Source organism: Schistocerca americana, chromosome X, assembly GCF_021461395.2.
Source record: "Schistocerca americana isolate TAMUIC-IGC-003095 chromosome X, iqSchAmer2.1, whole genome shotgun sequence".
Lineage (NCBI taxonomy): Eukaryota > Metazoa > Arthropoda > Insecta > Orthoptera > Acrididae > Schistocerca > Schistocerca americana.
Window position 1 is genome coordinate 682,292,270 of NC_060130.1, and position 12,607 is coordinate 682,304,876.

Here is a 12,607-nt window from a genome sequence, read left to right on the forward strand (position 1 = left end):
AAAAAAGAGATTTGGAGATTTTTCAGAACCTCACTCATTCTCTTGCTGTACGTCTCGCAGCCGTCCGCGCTGCAAAAGGAGTTTACTCAGGCTTTTGACAGATGGTCACATTAACGTGACTAGACAATTAATGTGTTGGCAAACGTGCAACCTCGGCAGCTTGGAGGATTCAGTGCGTCGTCTTCTACAGACGAGACACTAGCACCACATATTTATTACATATTCCGTTTCTCTTTATGTGATTGTCTCAGAACTTACTGTGGTTATACATATATGCAATTTCTCACTTGAAATACATACCGGAATGTATTCCTAGATTTGGAGTTTATTATGAAGCTAGTTAATAAAGAATAGATCATATTTATGTTTCTACCACAAATACATGAATATTATATTATGCCGTATGTTCTGCTATTATTTCCAGAATGAATTTTCACTCTGCAGCAGAGTGTACACTTTTTTGAAACTTTCTGGCAGATTAAAACTGTGTGCCAGGCTGGCACTATTGCCTTTCTTCCAGGACTGCGAGTCCAGTAAGGCATACGAGAAATCTGTGAGGTTTGGAAGGTACGAGAAAAGCATTGGCGGAAGTAAAGCAGTGATGCCGGGTCGTGAGCCACGGCTGGCTAGTTCAGGCGGTAAGAGCATTGTCACGTTAGGCAGGATACAGGGTTCGTGTCGTGATGTGGCAGACAGTTTTAATCTGCCAGGAAGTTTCAATATACCATTGTTTTCTGAGATATCCATTAGATACGATTACTTTTTTTTTCTTTATTGTAATTTCATTCCCCTGCCCCATGATGGAGCACTCATGAAGAATAAAAAAACCGCTGCTGGCCGAGGGGCTGGAGGCTGGAGGGTAGGGAAATAGAGGGGAGGAAAGTGTGGTGGGGAGGGGCTGGAGGGGTGGGAGGAAGAGGTAAAAAAGGGGGCTGGAGGTGCACCTAGGGACAGGAGACAGGCAGGGTGGGAGATGAAGAGGGAACATAATGCAGGAGGGGAAATCCACTCAGGAGAAGGGAGAGGAGGAGAGGGGTGCCCTGAGGAGGAGCCAGGAGGGAGGTGGGGTTAGAGTTGGTAGGAGGGGTAGACATCAGGGCGAAGTTCATCATCTGGGAGGGGTAGGTGCTGGAAGTTGCGTTGGGAAAGGAGGTGGAGGGCGTGGAGATGGAGAGAGGGCAGGACACAACGATAAAGGCGCAGCAACAGGCTGGGGGTGGAGAGGAATGTGGATACCAGGGGGTGGGGGGATCGAGTCGGCAGGCAATATACAGGGTGTGGATGTGTTCAAGGAAAAGGAGAAGGTAGGGGAAGGGGATGAGGTCATAGAGGATGCGTGTGGGGGACGGAAGGCAGATACGGAAGGCGAGACGGAGTGCATGGTGCTCGTGGATTTGGAGGGCATTATAGAACCTGGGAGGGATAGAAATGCAAGCAACACTGGCATAACAAAGTATGGGGTGGATCAAGGATTTGTAGGTGTGAAGGATGGTGGAAGGATGCAGTCCCAATGTCCAGCCAGACAGAAGTTTCAGGAGGCAGAGTCTGTTGTGGGCTTTGTGTTGGATTGTACGGAGATGGGGAATCCAGGTGAGGTGGCGGTCGAGGGTGAGGCCAAGGTATTTGGGGGTAGGAGTGATGTGGATAGGACAGTCATAAATGATTAGGTAGAAATCATGGAGATGAAGGAGCAGGTAGTGCTGTCTATGATGATGGCCTGGGTCTTGGAGGGGTTGATACGAAGGAACCGCTGGTTGCACCAAGTGGTGAACTGGTCACGGTGGGCTTGGGGGGGGGGGGGGGGGGGGGGGTACGTTGGGACCATTGAAGGGTAGGATAATGGGCTAGGAAGACAGTGTCATCAGCAAATTGGAGGAGATGAAGAGGCGGGGGAGGTTTGGGCATATCAGCAGTGTACAGGACATAGAGGAGAGGGGAAAGGACAGATCCTTGGGGCACGTCGGTGGAGGGATAGAAGGTGCGGGAGTTGTAATTGTGGATAATGACATATGAGGGACGACGGGAGAGGAAGGAAGCAACGAGACGGATGAAATTGATAGGGAGAACATAGTTCTGGAGTACGAGCACTTAACTGAAATCTCAGAGATCGTTCGCTCTGTATACTCGTGGCAATGAGCTGTGCAGCCCCATTGATCTCTCCATGAGAATTATAAATCCCTTCCAGGCGAATCTATGCAGCACTGCCATCTTGTTGATGGCAATGTACAGGGTGGTTATAGTTAAACATTCGCTAATTGAGCCAGTGGAGATGGAAAGCTACTTACTGTAATGATACCCAGTTTTATAGGAATGATGTTGAGACCGTGTTCTGACGGATTTGCACCAGGGCCGGCGCAAGGCACGTGCGAAACGTGCGGCCACACGGGGAGGCACTTTAATGAGGGTCGGCAAATCTGCCGCCCGCCCAACCCCCCTCCCCCCCCCCCCCCCCGCGTTTTTTTTTTTTTTTTTTTTTTGGGACAAACTCAATATTTATGCCCAAGAGGGGATTCGAAACCAAACCTCGGAGGGAGTGGCTTCGGGAACTGTGGCATGGCGCCTTGACTACCTGCCGGGCGCCCCTGTTGAACAAGGGGAGGGAGGAGGACTAATTTCTTCCTCGCCACTGTGGCAGCACCGTCGTGTTTACACCGGAGGAACAGAGAGGGGGAAACAGTTTGGCGTACACGCCAGTATCTTATGAGTGGAGCGCTGCCAGCCTGTTACGCGCCGTGCATTTACTCACAACTTATTTTGCAGAAGACGAAATCTAATTTGGAAATTCGAATGCAATGTTCGATACTGCGGTTACATCTTAAGCCGGAAGCAATTTTGCTAAGCCCTTCAATGGCAGTTTCCGAGTGTTTTATTCTTCCCGCATCATGGGAAAAAAAGATAGAACATTACATGTCAACACCTACAATTGATAGAAGCATTCCGAATGGGTAAATACGCTGCGAGTAATTACAAGGGATAAAGACACTGCTAATAAGCCTGGCATAAGTTGGGTTTCGACGTATTTTTGAACATTTTTGCTATCCGTTTCTGAGTGATAGTGGGACGTTTTAGTTTTTGAGCCATGAAACACCTGTCTCTCCCTGCATGAACAACAATTAAACTCTGACTGGCACTTTTTTTCACAATACTAATCGCACACTATCACTTTTCTAACATTTATTTGCTGCATAATGCATGTGAATCCATGTCTCATCTTAGTAAACTACCGGTCGCTTTGATTCTGATGAAAACCTGAGAAAGTATGGTATTTAAGCAACAATGCCCTCTCGTCCGCACAAAACAAAACATTAATTTTGACACCTTCTAAAACGAAAATCCATAGACAGAACATTGCTTCTAAGGGTTTCCTTGCTAGCTCTGAAACTCATTTCTGTTGGACAAAAGTTGTACAGTTTTAGCAAAGTTCGTATTTCATCCTATTGTTCGTAATGCCATAGAAATTGCTGCCTGATAATACATTTATCCATATCATCGGTCACATACTTACTGTGAGCTTATACGGCGATGACTAATTTCTTACCCCTTATTCCATAATCAGACAGGAAAGAAGTGACACATGGAAATTACGACAGATGTCGAGTGTCAGTTCTTTGAAATGAACAACTGCAGTGCAGTGAGTTAATAAATTTCGACTAGTATTAGTACCCGTCGATGTACGAGTGTGTATTTATTACATTGTTATGTTACTCCATCTCCTTATTCTTCCTCTCTCCATTGTCTTCCGCCCCACTCTTTGACCGTTTCACCTGCGTCTGTAGTGAAATTCCGCCTGAAATTCAATTTCACGCTGCTCAATTCTTATGATTTCATCTCCTGAACAGTGTATCTTACAGTAATATAATTTTCCGTTTACGTGCAGTGGAATATCAGGATATTGTCAGCGAAGTGTGTTGCAAATAAAGTTAGTACACCGACATCAACAGTTAGTTTAACGTAATCGTTCTTTACAGGCTGGATCGAAACAGACCGACGGTAGAAAAAGACTGTCTGGCAGTGAATATAGGAAAAGACGGACGCTGAAGGAAGATAACGATAAGAAGCAAAAGGATGCATTACAACGATATTTCAAGCCAAAGAGAGAACGACCTAGCAGTGACGTAGGTGGAAAAATAGATCCTGAAAGTACAAAAACTAGTGGAGCTACTGCAGCTACATCTTTATCTTCAGGACATGACCAGAAAGTTGACGAACACAGTACTGCGACCACCGCATACAGTAGCAATGCTGACGGTGGGCCATCCACAACATGTTAAACAGACCTCGTCTGGACTCAAGACCTGCTTTGTGACGAAAGCTCCGAGATTGAAACATCAGGCAGAACTGAAATTAGGCGACCCGATTCGGAAGATACCGGAGGAACATCAGCCGAGGTACTCACCACCGGAGAAGGGATTGAAGGCGAGCCTAAACTGAACGACACAATTGACTCTGATCCCGGAAGATGGCCGGAAATTATTATCGACTGCATTCGAACGACTTTGGTCATGCGAGGTCCTCCCGAGCGCATTATGGGAGCTGAAGAATGTCCTAAAAAACGCGGACAACCGGCGTTTCAGCCCTGTGCATTACAGCAATTCTTTGAAGAATTTAGAAGAAGCAGATAGACATTGCTTGGTGTACTCAAAGAACAAGGATGCTGTGTTTTGCTTTTGTTGCAAACTTTTTTCGTCATCTGCATAAAAAATTGCAAAGAACGCTACAAGCGACTGGCGGCACCTTCCTTCGTATCTCGAAAGTCACGGAAAGTCTACCGAACATTTGAATTCACATAAAAAGTGGATCGTGTTTTCCGAGGGACTGAAAAGTCACGAACTGTCGACGCCCATCATCAGAGGCTTCTGAATACTGAAAGCGAACATTGGAAAAATGTTCTTGAGCGCTTAATAGCAATAATTCATTTCCTGGGTCGGCAATGTCTGCCTTTGAGAGGAAGTGCAGATACACTCTTTCAGCCTGACAACGGAAACTTCTTGAAACTCGTTGAATTATTCGAAAAGTTCGACACTGTGATGATGGAGCATCTGCACAGAACAAAGCAAGGTGAGAACAAGGGTAAACATTATCTTGAAAAAGAAACACAGACTGAAATAATTCGTCTTATTGGATCATCTATAATCGACAACATTCTATTAATGATGAAATCTATAAAGTATTATAGTATAATTCTGGACTGCACACCAGATATTTCAAAAGTTGAGTAGATGACAGTTGTGGTACGTTTCGTCCAGGAGACAAGACTCGACGGGGTATACTATGTCCGAATTCGGGAGCATTTGCTGCGATTTCTTCCAGTGCCCGATACTTCAAACTCCACTTTGACGCAGGTCGTACTCAAGTTCTTGGAAGATAAAAAAATCCTATTGTGTAGTATGAGAGGGCAAGGATACGACAATGGAGCAAACATGAATGGAAAGAAGTCTGGTCTCCAGAAAAGAATTTCAGACATGAACAAGAGAGCATTTTATGTACCATGCAGCTGTCACTCATTGAATCTTGTTGTAAACGCTGCCGCTTTGTCTTCTAAATATGCTGTTTCCATGTTTTCGACAGTGAAACGCTTGTATGACTTCTTCTCGTCCTCCGTTCGACGTTGAGATGTCTCGAAGAAGTATCTGCCTAACCTGTCGCTGAAGCTACTGAGTGATACTAGGTGGGAAAGTCGCACCGATGCACTTACTCCCCTGAGGTTTCAAATTGGAGGCGTTTATGATGCACTGGTTCAGGTATCAGAAGAATTCGATGGCATGACCGCTCACGAAGCAATGTCACTTGCGAATCAAATAAAAAATTACACCTTTCTCACTTCTCTGGTAATCTGGTACGACGTTCTGTTTCACATCAGTGTCGCCAGGAAGACCCTCCAGACCATTGACATAAATGTTTCTGAGGCCGTGGAAATGCTTGAAAAAACGAAAGCATATTTTGTGACCTACAGAACAGAAGAAAAGTTTATCTCTTTCTTGACGGATTCCAAAGAATTGGCTACAAAATTAGAGCTAGAAGATCTAAAGTTACCACGGATAAGTGTTTCCCGGCGACGAAGTAAGAAGCCCACTTTACCTATGAAGGAAGGGATAAGACAATAGATGACACAACAAAACGTTACAAGATTGAATTCTACTATTATCTATTAGATATAGTAACCACATCTTCGGATGAGAGAGTCAATCAACTGAAATCTCATTGTGATTATTTTGATTTTCTCCACGACATCGGCGTGCTGAAGAATGCGCCTCCTGACAGCCTGGACTCAAAGTGTAGAAACCTCGCAGCGATTTTGCAAGATCATGAGTCAAGCGACATTGATGCACTGGAGTTGAGGGAAGAACTAAAATTGCTTTCAACATTGTTGAAACCTGGAATAGGTCCAAAAGAGGCTCTGAAGTTTATAGGAAGACATAATTTTTGCCCTAATGTTACTATTGCTCTGAGAGTTTTCCTAACACTCCCATTGACAGTTGCCAGTGGAGAGAGGAGTTTCTCAAAACTGAAATTGATGAAGACATACCTCCGATCAACGATGAGCCAAACTCGTTTGAATGATCTTGCAACAATATCGATTGAGCGCGAGCTTCCAGAGGACTTAAATTACACAGATCTTGTGAAAGAGTTTGCACAAGCAAAAGCCAGGAAGGTTCGATTTGTCTCGTATTTTCTTAAATTTTTATATTATGATCAGTGTCCTGGTTATTTACTGCGTTGTTTCTTATTTTGTTCAACATTAAATAGTTATTGTAAATATTATTGTTCAAACTTAATTATCGTTAAATTGTAAATATATTTTGTTTTCCGTTGAATACATTATCTGTTCACAATCATTGAAAATTTTTTATTTACGTTAACTGTAAGTTCATTCCGCGCGGGATTGGCCGAGCGGTCTTAGGCGCTGCAGTCATGGACCGTGTGGCTGGTCCCGCCGGAGGTTCGAGTCCTCCCTCGGGCATGGTTGTGTGTGTTTGTCCTTAGGATAATTTAGGTTAAGTAGTGCGTAAGCTTAGGGACTGATGGACTTAGCAGTTAAGTCCCATAAGATTTCACACACATTTGAACATTTTTTGAGTTGAATAAGATGTAGTTCCTGAAATTCATGCAAGCGCGAGAACACCATGATTCCAATTTAACTAGTTAAAAGTTAGTTACTCGCAGCCACTCCACATCTACACCTACATCTATACTCTGAAAACCATTGTGAAGTGTGTGGCAGAGGGTACATCCCGCTGTACCAGTTATTACGATTTCTTCCTGCTCCATTCGCGTACTGAGCGCGGTAAGAATTATTTTTAAGTGCATCTGTGTGTGCTGTAATTAATCTAATCTTGTCGTCACTATTCCTATGTGAGCTATATGTAGGGGTTTTAGTATATTCCTAGAGTTATCATTTAAAGCCAGTTCTTGAAACTTTGTAAGTAGGGTTTCCCAGGATAGTTTACGTCTATCTTACAGAGTCTGCCAGTACAGTTTCTTCAGCATCTCTGTGATGCTCTCCCACGCATCAAACGAACCTGTGACCATTCATGCTAACCTTCTCTGTATATGTTCAATATCCCCTGCTAGTCCTATTTGGTACGAGTCCCACATGCCTGAACAATATTTCAGAATGGGTCGCACAAGTGATTTGCCAGCGATCTCCTTTGTAGACTGATTACACTTTGCCAGTATTCTACCAATAAACCAAGGACTACCACCTGCTTTACCCATGACTGAGTCTATGTGATTATTCCATTTCATATTCCTACAAAGTGTTACACCTAGGTATTTGTAGGTGGTGACTGGTTACAAGTGTGACTACTGATATTATAGACATAAGATACTACATTTTTTCGTTTTGTGAAGCGCACAACTTTACATTTCTGAACATTTAAAGCAAATTGAATCTGATTTGACTCAATTTTTGAGCTGGTGCCCAGCGACTGTTTTGTACAAATCTGTAGAGAACGTCACCAATCAGTCGCAATTTCTGTTTTTATTTCCCAGATCTACATAGATTTCGGGCTATTCTCAATGCTTTGAGTTATGTTTACATCCATACCGTCATGCTGAACGTAACTGTCAACATGAAGGTTTAGATGTAAGTACATATTAAAAGCTTTGAGACAGGCCACTCAGTGGCCGAAACGTAGGTAGATCTGAAAAGTAAAAACAAAAATTGCGATTGATTGCTGACATTTCCTGCAGATTTGTTTAAATAAAATTCCACAAACGGTTTGTAAAAGAAAAAAAAATTGGTGGCCGGGGGGGAGGGGGCGGTACTTGGGCTTGCGCCGGCCCTGATTTGCACTGTTAGTAGTGTCGTGCGTTGCCATTAAATGTCGGTTCTGGCAGGCCCACGTAGGGTTGAAACACGAGCATCAGTGTGGGTTACAGTTGCAGAGAGTCAACACTGGTCCAGACAAGGTAGGAGGGCTTTACTTTTAAACTGTTTTAGCAAAACAAGAGCAATAGTGCTGCTGCTCTTCACGAGTATCGACGCACTGAAGGAATACTGAGAGGTCCTTTTCCCGCACCAGGGTCGCAGAACATGATTCGGAGGTTACACTGAACTGGGGTTTTGGGAATTGCGGCACAAATTGTTTTTCATGGGAGCCCTCTCAAGTAGCGAAAGTTTAATTACACTACTGGCCATTAAAATTGCTACACCAACAAGAAATGCAGATGATAAATGTGTATTCATTGGACAAATATATTATACTAGAACTGACATGTGATTACATTTTCACGCAATTTGGGTGCATAGAACCTGAGAAATCAGTACCCAGAACAACCACCTCTGGCCGTAATAACGGCCTTGATACGCCCGGGCATTGAGTCAAACAGAGCTTGGATGGCGTGTACAGGTACAGCTGCCCAAGCAGCTTCTACACGATACCATAGTTCATCAAGAGTAGTGCCTGGCGTATTGTGACGAGCCAGTTGCTCAGCCACCATTGACCAGACGTTTTCAATTGGTGAGAGATCTGGAGAATGTGCTGGCCAGGGCACCAGTCGAACATTTTCTGTATCCAGAAAGCCCCTTACAGGATCCACAACATGCGGTCGTGCATTATCCTTCTGAAATGTAGAGTTTCTCAGGGATCGAATGAAGGGTAGAGCGACGGGTCGTAACACGTCTGAAATTTAACGTCCACTGTTCAAAGTGCCGTCAATGCGAACGAGAGGTGACCGAGACGTGTAACCAATGGCACCCCATACTATCACGCTGGCTGATACGCCAGTATAGCGATGACGAATACACGCTTCCAATGTGCGTTCACCGTGATGTCGCCAAACACGGATGTGACCATCGTGATGCTGTAAACAGAACCTGGATTCATCCGCAAAAATGACGTTTTGCCATTCGTACACCCAGGTTCGTCGTTGAGTACACCATCGCCGTCGCTCGTGTCTGTGATGCAGCGTCAAGGGTAACCGCAGCCATGGTCTCCGAGCTAATAGTCCATGCTGCTGCAAACGTCGTCGAACTGTTCGTGCAGATGGTTGTTGTCTTGCAAACGTCCCCATCTGTTGACTCAGGGATCGAGACGTGGCTGCACGATCCGTTACAGCCATGCAGATAAGATACCTGTCATCTCGACTGCTAGTGATACAAGGCCGTTGGGATCCACCACGGCGTTCCGTATTACCCTCCTGAACCCACCGACTCCATATTCTGCTAACAATCATTGGATCTCGACGAACGCGAGCAGCAATGTCGCGATACGATAAACCGCAATCGCGATAGGCTACAATCCGACCTTTATCAAAGTCGGAAACGTGATGGTACGCATTTCTCTTCCTTACACGAGGCACCACAACAAAGTTTCACCAGGCAACGCTGGTCAACTGCTGTTTGTGCATGAGAAATCGGTTTGAAACTTTCCTCATGTCTGTTGTAGGTGTCGCCACCGGCGCTAGCCTTGTGTGAATGCTCTGAAAAGCTAATCATTTGCATATCACAGCATCTCCTTCCTGTCGGTTAAATTTTGCGTCTGTAGGACGTCATCTTCGTGGTGTAGCAATTTTAATGGCCAGTAGTGTATATTTAATCTCTATTTATAGCAGAAATTAGACTCACCAACTTAAATCTGTGTTCTGTGACTATTTTATCTTCATTGCCGTATTCCACTAGTACTTGTGCACTTATAAATGTTACAGCTTTCTGACCACCACAGATTCATGCAAGACCCAACGTCTGTACGTAGCTGCAGCGCACAATTAACCTGGGTTCCCTCTTACAGCAACCATACCATTGTAATGATATGGTTACCACTAGAGATCTCGCTAATGAATATTACAACATTGATGTTCTCTAATTTTTTAAGTATTTTTCCTAGAAAACAACAGTTTCTTACTAATTTAGTAGCCAGTTTGTTTTGCTTAACACAAAATGTAATGATTTGCAAGATTTTAGATTTTATATGAACCAAAATTATGTCTTCCTATAGCAATTTTAAAATCGATTTACTACATCGTCACTCTGTAGGATATCTTATGACTTTGAAACCAGCCAAGTGATCGTTTTCACAGCTTGTTTGTCACTGGGTGATAAATAAGTTCGCACTTAAAACAACAAAGTGTGAAACTAGGCAAACAGAGCTACTTACAAATTGGAGCAAAAATGTCATACAAAACTATGTCGATGTTTCAGTAAGTGTAAAATTAAAACATGATGCCGTGAGCTAGTTTCCAACGGCTGTAACATGGTTCTAATGTATCCACAAGTAGCTTGTTCGAATCCTAGTGGCGGAAAACGTATTCATTATCAAAATTTGAATGATATTAGGAGGAAAGAGGCAGGGAACAGTACCTCGACAGCAGTTTATGCCAAACTGGCCGGCAGTATATATTTAACCTCTTGCGGGTTTATGATGGTAGGGCATAAGATGGTGTCCTAGGTGATCTGCCCATTAGACGGAATGCTGACTTTCACAGCGTCCTTGGTTCTGTCTGAGGGGAATAGACCATGTGCCGACACGAAGTTTTATTATTTCCCCGCCGCGCGGAGTGGCCGCGTGGTTTGAGGCGCCATGTCAGTGATTGCGCGGTCCCTCCCGCCGGAGGTTCGAGTCCTCCCTCGGGCATGGGTGTGTGTGTTGTTCTTAGCATAAGTTAGTTTAAGCGGTGTGTAAGTCTAGGGACCGATGATCCCAGCAGATTGGTCCCTTAGGACTTTACACACATTTGAACATTATTTCCCTCCTTTCATTCCATACTTATTCATACAACATAAATGCATTAAATCAGTCGTCCACACATAGTTAAACGCTTGCCAGTTCATTGGCAGGTTGGGGGAAAGAAATGTCAAATCACCTCCACTAACACCATCAAAAAGTATGAAATTATAGTTGTTTAAATGTTCATATAAAATGTAAATTAACAAAAGAGAGAGTGCATCAAGCTATTTATGGGTGTGCTTTGCGGTGTTAATTTTGACTCCCATTCAAAAATAATTGAATAATTAGACATATTTTTTTAAATTATACGCTAGTGCAAAATGAAATCACTTACGTAATAACCCAACATGAATGAAATTCTTTTTTAATATCATACAATAATCGCGGGGCCATATACCTATGGGAAGACGTGTTGCACAACAATTTAATTTTCTTGTACAACCTCCTGTAGCTTCAGTGCAGTTCTCAGATGTATGTAAATACCACCACAGAAGTGCTGAATATCATCTTGGTAGACAGTCTGCTATGTTATATCCATTTGTTGTCGCACATGGTGAAGGGATGTGGTTGGTAAAGTAGATCAAATCAGACAATACCAGACGCTATACTGTCAGATCCTACACATGCTTAGTCTGAAGATGGATTGCTCATAGCACTGGTCAGAACATTTGACGAATATCTTGGATAATTTGTCGAGCAAACCGAGAAATGTGTTCAAAAATGGTTCAAATGGCTCTGAGCGCTATGGGACTTAACTACTGTGGTCATCAGTCCCCTAGAACTTAGAACTACTTAAACCTAACTAACCTAAGGACATCACACACATCCATGCCCGAGGCAGGATTCGTACCTGCGACCGTAGCAGTCGCGCGGTTCCGGACTGCGCGCCTAGAACCGCTAGACCACCGCGGCCGGCGAGAAATGTGTGCGCGGAAATTATACTTCAGGGAGAGCACATCTCCCTAGCACTTTAGCATGATGCTCTGAGTGTATTCTGCACTCTTTGTCGTCCCTTCAACAATAATAATCAAAGGTGTTTCGTCATAGTAGGCCACACCATGATGTCCGGAGTTGGTCCTGTACTCTGCTGCTTGACACACGGCGGTAGCTTGCGCTTGCTTATAGATGGTGCTCTCGCAAATGAGCTTCATGATGCCGAGACAAAATCTTCTTTCATCATTAAACACATGTTTGTTCCATTGATACCTCTAGTTTCATCGGTCACTAGACCATGGGAGGTGAACTACGGGGTAGTCAAGAGTGAGAAAATACCTCGCAAACGGCACGCATGCTCTTAACATAGTTTTACCATATGGTTCCACGTGCTTCTTGTTGCGTACCAATTCATGTGCAGACATTGATCCTAATTTGTGCTGCGATCGCCATGCGATCGACAATGGCTTTTCGCCTGATGCCGCGACTCAGGTGTGCATCTGCAA

The 12,607-nt window shown here is 44.0% G+C and overlaps 1 protein-coding gene across 4 annotated transcripts in view; it reads left to right on the plus strand.

Annotated features, from left to right (window-relative positions):
* The window catches only part of LOC124554776 (protein O-linked-mannose beta-1,2-N-acetylglucosaminyltransferase 1-like), a 1,050,404-nt gene that overhangs the window by 949,084 nt on the left and 88,713 nt on the right, over window positions 1-12,607 (plus strand). The window lies entirely within an intron of this gene.